Genomic DNA, 13,375 nt, shown 5'->3' on the forward strand with positions numbered 1-13,375 from the left:
TGTGCAACTTTCACATACAGAAAAGGCAGTTTCACCGATGTCGAGTCACACATCAAGCAAGGCTTCTATGATTTCAACATCAATCAAAATAATCTTGATTTTTTCCCCATATTCTCCTGTCCGGTCAGGAATGTGTCATTTAAAAATCACACCTCGCTGTTTTGATTTTTCATTGTATTTACAAGTAACATTCAAGAAGAAAGAGGTAGTGCAACAGTCATGGCTGTGCTGTGGGGCCTGGAGGAATTAAGAATGACATTTGAACAGCAGAGTCAGCAGCATGACTGATACAGGCGCTATTTCTGGAGGCCCAGGTGGAGGAGAGGGCAATCTGGCCTGATACTGTATTTATTCAACAGTGGGAATTTCAGCAGATGACATTTTTGACCAGCTACTGTGTATCTGGGCCATAGAATTAAAACGTCCCACTGAACTAACAACATTCCCCTTTTTCGCATGTTTGTAGTATTCATCAATTAAGTGTGTACTTCCACTTTATGCTGTGGCTTAAATGACATTCTTATTATTATATTCATCATAAATGATATGATTATTTACAGTCTAATTATAAATCCTAATTCTGCCAAATGACATTGGTGATGATGTATTTGTTGTAAAGTATTACTAAATTGTATTGCTAAAAATGAATACGAGTACATGGCAAGTGAAGTGTGTGTGATAAATTCAGGCACGAGTTTTACTTCTTTTGTTTCATCAGTTCTCACAAATCAGCATTTTCCATTCATGTCTGAAAAAAATGTTTGCATTTGTTTTAACTTCTTCACTTTACTAGAGCCTGTTGATGTAGCGTCAACCTTCATTAGTTCTACAGTACAGTTTTTGAACTAGACTGACACTGGTTGACCTCAAATTAAAAGCTGAAAACCCTCAAAATATATTTAATTATTCTTTTTTTTTAAGTGAAAATAAACCCATGCCAAACCCTTTGCAATACTGTAAATTTATCAGTGTAATACAAATTAAACTACAAAATGACAATGTTGAGTCCCTTAATGGGGTCACTTAAACCAAATACCCCAAAAAATATGGAATTATTTTTTTTAGAAATGTGGAGAATATAATCCCTCTATTTCCAGTATGTAGTAAAATGTAGATCACCCCTAATGTAGATATTTATCAGCCATGGTTTATATGGCATCCACATTTCTACCACCTGCCTCAAGTTCAACGAAAGGAAACCAAAGAGATCAAAATGTGAAGTGACTGATATGGTAACCAACTTTGTACAAAACAACATATAGCAAAGCAGTGCAAGTGATGACACGAAACACGGCTATTCCAGCTAAAGTCAGCCAACTTCCTGTTTTTCTTCAGTGGTTAAGATGCTCTATCTCGCCTCTAACAGATTGTGAAATGCAGCGGTTAAAAAAAAAAAAAACACGCAGTCGTAAATATATGAAAGTCAAATATGTCAAAACAGGCAAAAAAATGATGAGAGTTTAGGTAGTTATGAATTGGAAGAAATTGATTACACATACACCTATGGTGAAACCATACTTGGGTTGGCCAGGAAGTGAGTTGTTTTACACAGTGATAAAATCTCAAGCAAAAGATGGCCAACATTTAACTCTTTGAAAGGACACATTGAAAGCGTCACACAATCAAAAGTTTTGTTTTCTGTGTTTCTTTTGACTTTTAGATCGTTTCCAGAAAACAAAAGTTGCTATGTGATCATCTTTCTGACGTTCTGACGCAAAAAGGATGACGCTGCTGCAACACTCTGCCCTGTCCCTATTGGGCTAAGAAGAGTGAAGAGTCCCCTTATCATTGTGCAGTCACTCCAACAGAGACCAGATTTTGATACAACCTCTGTCCCTGATACCCCTCTCCCCCTTTAGACACACACTCTTCCTTTCCTACACCTATCTTCAAGAGCAGGAATGTTAGGAATGCTGAACGTTAACATGACTCAAAGACTCATCATCATCATCCAAGTCTCTCATGTGCAGGCTTTCACAACACTTTTTGTCTGCAAATACTACCTATATTTGGAATAACATCGGAAATGTGGATTAGTCACTGGATTATTTTGACCCTTCATTCCCGCAAGCAACTTCAAAACTGTGGCCTACTTATTATTCTGTACAGTTTCGGGCATAACATTTTAAAAATTTTGGGGGGCCCTGAAAAGTTTGGTAAACTTTGGAGGGAACATCTTGTTTCACATCATTGTACTCTTGCACAACCTTTCAAATGTTGTATCCACAAAAATGCAATTACTGTCCCACGTGGTTGTAAAGCTTGTAGAGCAGTGGCCTCTCAGTGAGTTGTCCTTGTTGATGAATAAGATTTCTTTGCATGCAACAGTAAAGTGAATAGTATTTCCCAGTTTAAATGAGGCCCAACACTTTGAGCCAATAAATCTGAACTGACTTTGTGTATAGTGTGTTTATCAGCTTAAGAGTCAGGCACCCTTTGGAATGATAGCTAAAAATTACCCAAGCAAAAAACTATGTAGTAAATGAGATTAGCGGAATGAGAAAGCACCAAAACACAGCCATTTCAACTGGATGTGGGCCTGAACAATTAGTTGGCCTGCCGATTAGATCAAACTACGGCAGCCTTTCTAACAGCGGTACAAAAAGTAATTGGCAAATGTTGGCCAAATGTTTCTCTCTTTATACGATATGTAGCTACCCAACTACTGGTGTGATGGACAGTGCGTCACAAGCCTATTGGCATTAAAGAATTTAACTACGATATGCCAAATAAATCAACTATTCATTAGCATCACCCTCACATAAAAAAAGTGTAACTAAATCATGTGCTCGTGCCACGAGTTCTACAAAGTTAATGTAGAGCCATGACACAAAGTGAACACACAATTTCTACTGTCAAGACAAAGGATCTGAGCTGGACTTTTTCTTGAACTGAATTTAGGTTCATCTTTTAATTTTAGCAGCCATTGACAAACAGCTCAAAATGAGTGGCGTGTGAATGAGACTATATGTCACGGTGTCAAACTCAAGGCCCGGGAGCCAGATACGGCCCGCCACATCATTTCATGTGCCCCGCGAAGACAAATTGTGCATCAAATTTGTGTGTCATTACTAGAATTGCAAATTGTCTTCACTTTTAATAATATCTTTTTTTTTTTTTTTTTTAAATATTTGACCAGTTTTTACTCGTCTGATTTGAAAACGGGTTATTTGTTTTGTAGCTTTTACTGTATATAATATGAGGTGCTCATATATTTATTTGGGTTGACAGTCATAATGGCCCTCCGAAAGAAGCTATGACTACAATGCGGACCGCGAAAAAAAAAGAGTTTGACACCCCTGCTATATGTAATCTGGCATTTGTCCCTCAGTTGCTGAAAATTAGCTACCTTTCCAACTGCCTTCCTGAGCAAAGGTCTCACTGAGCACCTGTGGATCCACTTACGGTCAGTCCAGATGACACAAAGACTAAACTTTCTGGCCATAATGACTATTGTTAAATTAGATAGAGAGACAGACAGTGACGTATTGTGGCTGTGTGAAGTCGGGCATGGGTAATCATACTTTGATTCTTAAACCGCTTTTCCACTTCACAGTATCAACATGGACTGGCCCGGTTGTACACAGGAATACAATTCGTATTCAGGGACAAATTCAATGAGATATGACTTCTTGCTCGAATCAGCTGGTGTTACAGTTAAATATTGACGTAATGGTCGCCTACTGGTTCTATTTTACAATGTCCTTTTTGGGTTGAGTCAGTTTGCTCAAAGGCAGCTCCGGGGAGTTTTCCTTGAGCTCTTATTTTAATCATCTGCTATCAATTCATATCAAGTGGTTGTGTGTGATTATCACTCAAACTTTTAAGCCAGTATATTACACTCAAGTGTTGTGTTACTCAGACTAATATGTAAAATACACCTAAATCTCAATTTTACGCTGACTTTTGGGTGCAGAATTTGGGAATCGCGTTAACCCTGAAAGCACGTTGTGTAGAAAGTCTTGTTTTTTTTAGAAAGGCATGTTTTTATGCAGCCGAAGGGTTCCTTTGTCTCCACATATATCAGTCTGTTGACATTTTATCAAAAGAGATGCACTACACAGATGACAATAATAGGCAGATTGAGTATAAGTCATTTTGATGCTATGTGAATTGGATGGAAGAGAGAATAAAGCAGTCTTTTATTCTACTATAGTTTTTTTTTTCCTTGAAGAAAAATAATAGTTTACTATAATCACCTTTCCACATTGTGGTAGTGTGGTCTGGTCACAGTTTTTTGACGCTGGACCCTGATTTGGTTAAAATCACCCAGCTGGGTATGCATCTGATAGAGTTGTCGTTTAAAAAAATAAATAAAAAAAAAAAACATAAAAACAGATTTTGAGCTATATAAATGCAAAATTTGAATCTGATTATTTGATTAATTATTGGAATAATTGATCAAATAAAATCAATTAAAATCAATAAAACAATAAAATCAATTAAAAAAAAAAATGCAATAGTGACAGCCCTAGTAGGTGATCTCTGTAAATAGTATGACATAGTATGAGCCATGCAGCAGGAGTGTATAACCTGCCACTGAATTCCATAGCTGTATTTTGAGATGACCCAAGCCATGAGAACTAGGTTGAAAAAACAAAAAATAAACAAAACAAATAAAAAATAAAACAACCTCAGGGTCTCCCTAATATGTGCTTAGGCCTTGCTGTTCAACCGACTGCATCTGATAAGAAATGGTGAGAAATCATTTACTTCTGCCACACACAGGAAAAGAAATTGCTAATGTAAGCCAGTTACACATTCCTCTCTTATTATAACACAAAAGCCCAGCTCCATTCTCCACACAAGAATTTGTACTTCTTTGAACATGCCTGGTATAATCTGCATACAAGTGAATAAAGCTCCCTGACTACTATTTGAAGAAGTAGAGTGCAAACTATGAAGTTGTGCCCTGCACCTTAGCCAGTCTCTTCACCCACAGTCAGCTAGGATAGGCTCCAGCTTCCCCATGATCCTTGTACATAGTATGCAATGCATTTATTTACTGCCATTACATTTTGTTAAAGGGTAAGATATCCCGCTCACCCTTCCACAAAATAATTAACTATTGTATGTGCCAGGATTAGTCAAAAACTGTACTCTGGTTAATATTGCACTGAAGGAATATGCAAAAAATAGAATTATTTAATATAAAGTGGGCACCATGTGGGGCAAAATCTTCACTGGTCAAAACATCAAAACTATAGTGGTGAATTGTCTGCTAGTGCTAATATATTGCAGTTGCCATTGAATTGTGTCAGTTGACCGATTTTTTTTTTAGAGCGCATCTTTATAGGCTTACAAAACACGGTTGTAGTGACGACAATGTTTTATGTAAATAGCACATAAAATGTTTTCCTTTGAAACCATTACGAAATCCCACATCAACATTGCTGTGTTTGTTTAATATGAGCTCAATGCACGTTTAGGTCAGGTCGTATTGACTACGAAGAAGTTTTAAGTAAATAGCACATGAAATGTCTTCCTTTAAAACTATTATAAAATCCCACATAAACATTGCCATGTTTGTTTAATGTAAGCTGACTGCTCGTTTAGGTCAGGTTGTATTCACTGGAAAAAAGTTTGTTACGAACAACGAGGAGCCAATTCAGAGGAGAGTTTACGACTGGCCGATTTAATAGAAAGGAACTCTGGCTGTGAGGCAGCCCTGCCGGCTGCATGCCAAGTCAAAAGCGAATAATTTATATGTATTACATGTCTCAATCTTATCAGTTTTTATTAACTTGAAGCTAATACAACACGAGTTAAGCACTCGGATATCTTATGTTGACACAGTGTGTAATGTGGTTTACATTAAAGCCGTTTTGCATTCAGTATTTAATAATCAATTATCAAATCATTTATTGATCAGTTATTTATATACATGCTACATATTGTGCTAAAAGTATTGATACCTAGTCTTTCACGGCTAATAATCACCCCTATGGACAAAACAGCAATTGGAAGTTCAAACATTATTGTGTGTTAGTGTGTGTATATTGTGCAGTCTCAGAGTAAACACAAGAAATCAAATAACTATGCGAATAGTTCACTTGTTGGGCGGTCAAATGAGTACAGAGGAAAAAAAACTGCCACGTTTGATATTTTCTTCTTTTTGAAATTCTGTGGGTGTGGCTTATATTCCGGTGCGCACAACAGTCCCAAAATGATGGTATTTAACGTGGCATGGATTCCCAAACTGTGGTGCTGTTGATATATTGTATAAAGGGAGATTATTTGTACATTTATAGCCCAGACCTGCCAAAAACACTTGATAGGTTGAACACAGAGCAGGAGAAGAACAGATGAATGGCTTGGGAATATCTGTATTTGATTGCCATCTCCAAAAACATTTGCATCAAGCCGCATCACTTGATTTTGGTACAATTTGGTAATGACTCTTTACACGCACCTCAACAACTCATTTATGAATAATTTGATTTCAGCATGCCTTCAACCACTTGTCTCTCTCTGTTAGTCTTTTTGTCTTTCTGCCATCTCCTTTGCATTCCTTGGCAGGTCTTGGCCTGCTGTATGTTTGTTACCTGAGGGGAGAATTCCAAAAGGCTCCTCCTATCTCACATTTGTATTTCAAGTGAATTTTCATGTGGATCATGCAAAAAAATATATACATTTTATTTATTTATTTATTTATTTATTTTCTATAAAAAGCTTGGCTTGCAAATAAACATGTGGGTCTGGAAGCCTAAAGTATTGTGAAATGCTCCAACAAGTGAATAAGTCTCAACCGACTCCCTTTCGCTATGCACTCTCGGAGGATGTTACACAAGCCACTAACGGTAATACCAGGAAAATGTCAATACAAAGACCAGGCTGTTGAAGTGTTACACGAGTGTGTCGACGTCACATTTACGGCTGAAGACTATTTAGCCTTCTTCTCTGTTTGACATTTCAACAACAGCCATCTTTAAATGTTAGCATGTTGGCAAGCATGTCGTCTACCAAGCACCATTGTCCAAGCACTTACAGGCTTCAGTTAGATGTGGAAAAAAAATAACTCTTGATTTACGGCGGTGGTGGGGTGAGCGGCATTGTCACAATGAACTTGCCAAAGCAATAAAAGTTTTGATTGGTCACATTGAAGGTTAATACGGGACAGCAGAGTATTGGTTGAGACCATGTGCCTCACAGCCAGACTCTTTGGGCTTGCTTATTCTTTCAGAATAATACTGTATGATGGATCATTGAAGACTGAATTATTCATAGATGTGAAAATGAGTGTGAATGGTTGTTTGTCCACGTGCTTTACAACTGACTGGCGACCAGTTTAGGGTGTACCCCGTCTCACGTTCAAAAGTCTGTAGTCAAGGGCTCCAATTACGTGCAACCCTAATGAGGACAAGCACGATTGGCCTCTATGTGCTATTTCATATTTTACTATACTTAAAATGGGGTTGAACAATTATCGCTATGGCTGCAATATGGAGGGAAAAGCAGCCTAATTTTGATCAGTTGACTACATTATGTACATATGTATGCATGGATTATCTATACGTGCGTGTGTGCTCATGAAGGATTATTTTAAAAATTGATTCATCTAACAATTATTGTTTTGTATCAATTGAAAAATCTGATGAAACAAAACACGGGCATCCATCTACTATTCAAAAACAGGGCATGATTTTCAAATTGATACTGCATAAAATGCACAAACTTATATTATGATTTAGTTACTGGTTTGATCTGTAACTTGCAGTATGCAGCAAAGGGGAAGGGGATGCTACATTGCACACAGGCTGCAAATTATGGGCTTCGGGTGATGAGTTTTGTGATTAGCATTGATCGACATACCGATCAAATACTTTTCCACGTAAATCAAACAATCACGATTGGAGCATCGCTAGTTAACACTGTAGCTGCTTTGTTCACTCATGTCTGCCCAATTACGTCAGTTAGCCTTATCAGTGTTCTGTAAAGTTAAAACAACAGTGGGGGATGGGGTGGGGGGTGGGGGGCAGCTGGCAGTTGCCCCTTCTCAACGCAGGACACAGGGTGGTGCCTGAAAAAAACAACTGTGCCATAAATAACTGCAATGTCACAGTGACATTTTGTTGTTGTTCTTTGTATGTTTGTCTGTGTTTTAGACTTGTAAACATGTTACACACATATGTTTACAAGTATTTTTGTCATTTTGCACTCACAGATAACATGTAAGATTTGACTGACTAAAAACTACAAGTTCTGTCAAGAAGATTCCTAAAGCTTGGCTATATGCTGAAAACCCGAGTAATAACAAATAAATGCTTTGGTCTTGTATGTTTAAATTTATGCTAAAATTAAGGCAAAAGAACCATGAAGTAAAATGAGAGGCAGTTTATCAAATTTAACAAGACTTACCAAAACTTTTAGCAGTCTTTTAAGCATTCAATACAACAACTTCACAAAATTCTACTAAACAAGTCATAAACACCAGTAAGTCATCAATCAGATATGCAAATCAGTTTGTGGCTTTTTCATAAAACCTTTCACATCTCATGAAAAAAATATGTGGACCACACTTCTTAAGCCCTCAACTATCAAGCAAAAACAATCATTATTTTTTTCCATAATCATCCAGCCCTAAGACTTGTAGGTCCTCCACTTTTCCAGTGATATGTTTTTAAAATATGATTGGCATGTCAGATTAAAATTCTCTCACCTATTAATTAAAACAATTTGCACGTTACATCAGTTTAGCCCCCCCTCCCATTTTCTTCATGTGGGGCCTATCATAAAATGTGTCCGCTGCTCCGCTTAACTTTATGGTAGAATGGCTGACAACATCAACAAAAGTTTCACATCCTCTTTGTTTCCATCCAACTGTCGAAGATGTGTGCAGCTGGTATCAGTGACATACATCTTAAATACAAAATACAGTGGTTGACTGCCACAAGCAGCTTGGTAAACATTTCAGAGGTGACAGCTGTGCATCTGCTGTACATCTTAAATATAAAATACAGTGGTTGACTTCCACATATGGCAACAGCCAGCTTGGTAAACATTTCAGAGGTGAGAGCTGTGGCGTTTAAAGTAAATCCTAAAGATCAATCCAGATCTGATCCACTGATGAAAGGAGACTTACATTACAAAATGTTAAGAGTTTGACAAATGTTGCGCTCCTGGTAACATGAGCAGAGGCACAATAAACGGGGAAGGTAGTGGTGATTTAAGATTGCCAGAAGCCAAGAAACGAGTGTTGAAATTTGATTTGAAGGAGGGCAAAATGTCATTTTCTTTGCCCACACGGTATACCAAATACATGGCAGCAAATTCAATTCTGGATCCGAAACGTATCTAAATGTGCTCCACAGATCGGGCATTTTTCCACTGTATAAATAAATTAATTTAAATAAACCTAATCTTACTGCAATTATGCATGGAATTCCTGAAATGCCTAAATGATGCATTTGACTAGAAAGCGTGTCAGTTTAAAAGTCGCCAGATTTATGAGCGGAGTTCGGCGCGACCCCTCATAGCGGGGCAACAACTCAACTTCACTTGAAAGAAGATCGAATGGTGACTTACCTTGGGTCACCCTTCTTGGAAGGACTTTAGACAGCGTTGCAAGAAAACAAACCTCGTCACGGTTTACGACAAGATTAGTATCAGGCGTAAAAGGGTCGAGTAAGAGGCGATCATCTGGCCGGGTGTCTTCAGTCTCAGGTGGAAGCCCCGCACCGCGGACGAGCTTCCTGTTTGTCGCCGGAGGTGAAGCACCGCCGCCGCCACTGATACTTTCTCCGCCAGCAAGCCCACCTCCTCCTCTTGTCAAAGTTAGCGATAGGAAGTTGCACTTCCGGTCACCGTGATTTAGAAACTAACGCTACTTCTCAAAGTTCACTAAACGCTACCAGTAGAGAAAGTACTATAAACTCCATAGCAACATTTGGAGGAATTATTTAGAAAATTCGTGGCTTGGCAATGTGAATATATTTGCACTCATTCAAAACTTCAAATCGCTATAATGTAGAATACCTTTATTTTGAAGGTCTAGTCTCTATTCATATGCTGTTATTCTTTCTCGCCTGTCAGGAGCAGACGACATAGTTTGCGCTAATAACATACGCAGTGTCGTTCCGCTCTTTTTATTTAATCAACAAAGTTTATTTATATTTCAGAATGACGTAATAAAACAAACAAAACAAAAAATAACAAAAAATACAATATGTCTACCGTATCTTCCTTTAGTCCAACTGTAATGCAGCCATTGAACCATTCCTCACGTCAATTATGAGTTTAGTACAGCACAATTGCGCTTCACTCAAATAGATTGCGCCTTGTTTGTAAATACATAATTTTGCTTCCCTTCACTAAAATAGATTGCGCCTTGTCTGTAAATACATAATTTTGCTGCCCTCTGGCGAATTAAATGAATTCTTACCCTTCACGCACAACTACATCATGGAATGAGGCATACAGTACATACAGTTGCATACAGTCCACGTAAATTACAAGAGACACATTTCACCGCGTAAATAACTTAAGAACCAGACAAAACTAGTGGAGGTCCTTACTCGGTATTGATATATTTTGCTGCCATTCAACTTTATCTACTTGTTAATTGTGCGGTTATATATCACATATCTTGGAGGCGTTTAAGATTTTTGAGGAACCGTGAACATGTTTTACTTTTACTCACTCACTTCTTGAACAATATTTTATTGTATCGCTTTTTCCACAAACAGTTAAGTTTTGTTTGGTTGACTCATATGAGAATTCTTCATGGATAACTTTTTTGGTATTCTCGCTATAGTTTACAATTTTATAGACGCAATCGTGTGCTTCTCTTGTAGGCATACGGGTCCTTGGTACGGTTACGACGTAGTATATGACATTTGATTTGTGTTATTATTTTGTAATAACCATATGTGTAGCTGGCAAAGGTAGGCTTTGTCATCACATGTCACATTTGCCTTTTTTTATATATAAATGTTTTTCATATCAATATTTACGTTCCATTTAGATTCCAAATTCCGATCTATAAACGTGTTCGGCTTAGGGCGTGAACTCTGAACCACAAGTAAATAATTATACAAACCACAAGTACTTCCTCGTTAAGCCACAAGGGAGCAGTACAGATCTACGTAGTGCATCCACAATTTCGAAAGGAGCACATTTAGGCGACTTTAAAAGAACATTGACTCCCATCAATGAAAGTTCAATTCATTGATGTCAGCTTACTTGTTACTGCGACAGAATGGAACCATACCACACCACAAAAACCCCAGCATTAAATCATGCTGACACGAACACTGAGACAATTTAGTCACGAATATCATGTAGCGTGTGTGTGACAAAGTAGTGTATCAAGATCAACCCAATTACCTTCTCATTGCCTGAAAACCATTTGTTCAAAGGGAGTAGCTGATAGTCATCCAATCGTTGCTTTCCCTCTTATTTGATTCAAATATCCCACGGCCATTCGTCCAAACCAGCGCTGCAATCTCATCACATATGCGTGTAATAAGAAGCACATTACATTTGAAAAGTTAATTTAAGCGAATGCCAATAACCTTGCTTAATTGTCTGAATGGCCTTGCCATTGGTTTTCCTGCCTGTCTGGCCATAAACCTGCTCTAAAGCGTAAGAAGAAGAAACACAGGTGTTCTTTCTTATCGGCACAGGAATGTGGTTTCATCCTTGATTAATTGTAACGTTAACAGGAGAACGGTTTTTCTAAAAGTTTTTTGTTGCGGAAGTTTGTAAGGGATGGAGAAGAGGAAAGGGTTTTAAAAATAGAACCAGTCAATGCACGATGGGAAAACACATGCCATTTAAATCCCGACAAAGCAATTTGCAGCTCATAATCAAGAGAACGGAAGCATTTTATCTCATTTCCCTTCGCAGTATAAGCCGGCTTGTTCCGGTTCATGTAGAGGCTGGTAAAATTTTAAACACATCAATGCTTTCATGGAGTTGAAATGCCATAAAAAAAAACAAGAGCGTGGTTAAGAACGTGATAGGCTATGTTTGTTTGTTTCTTCCATCAAACATAAATGCACAATTTTAAGCACACTAAAATGTTTATTTATGGTAATTCTTCGTCTTAACTAACAATTGGATTGGAAATGGATCCAATTACACTCAAATATATTATTTGCTTGTCCCAAACAATAAAAAGGAGTTGATGGATAATGGTCGTTGCTTAGGAACTAAATATATGTTGTGATTAATTTTGTACGTGTGGAACAGCTTGATAGATACAAAATATTTGGTAACTCATTTATTTATTTATGTATTTATTTATTTATATTTAGACATCTTTATTAATGGGCAATTTATTTGTAGCTTCCAAGTGTGCATTCATACTTGCAGTTAGTCCATGAATGAATTGGCCTATACAGAGAAACAGTGAAGCACGGAACAGAAAGCGATACTGGACGTAAGTACAACTTGTAGGGCAAGATAAACAAGATATGATAAAATCAAATTAAAAAAATGGCAAGACAAAATGGTGTAAAAAACAATATAGTTAGTCATTTTAAACTAACAAGACTAGCTTTGCAAGCTTTTATTTTATTTACCTTTTGTCACACACACACACACACACACACACACACACACACACACACACACACACACACACACACACACACGCACGCAGACGCACGCACACGCACACGCAGGAATCGAACTCACGATGTCGATGTATCCCTCCACCATCAGCGACTGCCCTGATTTGCAAGCTTCTTAAACTGCACTAGTCACTCATAACGACATGCTTGTCAGCTAATGAGCTCAAATTTAGAGATGCTCTTTTATTAGTTAGAAACAGAGCTGGGAAATCTAGGTCCAGAAAGTAAAAACCCTGCCAGTTTGGCAGTTTGGTTTTACTCATACTTTATTCTACTCAACTGGCAGGCATAATAGCTCAGTTAACCATTGTCACTTTTTTTTTCTTTTTACGGCAGGTGAACTATCTTGTTCACCTGATGGTTGAGTTCAAGCACCGTGGCTTAAGTCACGCCGTGGCAGGGTTCTTACCTTCTTGACCTGGATTTCTCATCTCTGGTTATACAGTAAATACAAGATTATAAATTTGATAGAACACATTAATTCAAAGTGCAGAAGTGGCTCAAACCAAAAAATGAACGCAAAAATTCTTACTGCTGATGAATAATTCAGTAAACTGCTTGGATTCTTTATGATGTCTGGATTTATAAATCTTTTACAATTATATAGTTATTGTTAAGTACTCAATGACAATGTCATCGACAATGACAATGTTAAGTGTTCAATGACAATTTAGTGAGTAGGTTCTACATAAAACATCTTATTGACAGAAAAGCTGTAAATGCATATAGTAAAATTGTGTTACAGCCATAAATTCTTGCAAATAACACTTGGATTTGGGTAAATATTGAATTTTTGATAC

The 13,375-nt window shown here is 37.5% G+C and overlaps 1 protein-coding gene across 1 annotated transcript in view; it reads right to left on the bottom strand.

The window, feature by feature from the left end:
- pik3cb (phosphatidylinositol-4,5-bisphosphate 3-kinase, catalytic subunit beta) overlaps window positions 1-9,756 on the bottom strand; it is a 35,523-nt gene extending 25,767 nt beyond the window's left edge. The window contains exon 1 of the mRNA XM_088381129.1: window positions 9,526-9,756. The gene's annotated coding sequence lies outside the window, so the exon portion shown is untranslated. The remainder of the gene's footprint in view (window positions 1-9,525) is intronic.
- Window positions 9,757-13,375: the final 3,619 nt, after the last annotated feature.

The sequence above is a fragment of the Syngnathus floridae genome, chromosome 7 (assembly GCF_059516105.1).
Source record: "Syngnathus floridae isolate MCC-2025c chromosome 7, RoL_Sflo_1.0, whole genome shotgun sequence".
Classification (NCBI taxonomy): domain Eukaryota; kingdom Metazoa; phylum Chordata; class Actinopteri; order Syngnathiformes; family Syngnathidae; genus Syngnathus; species Syngnathus floridae.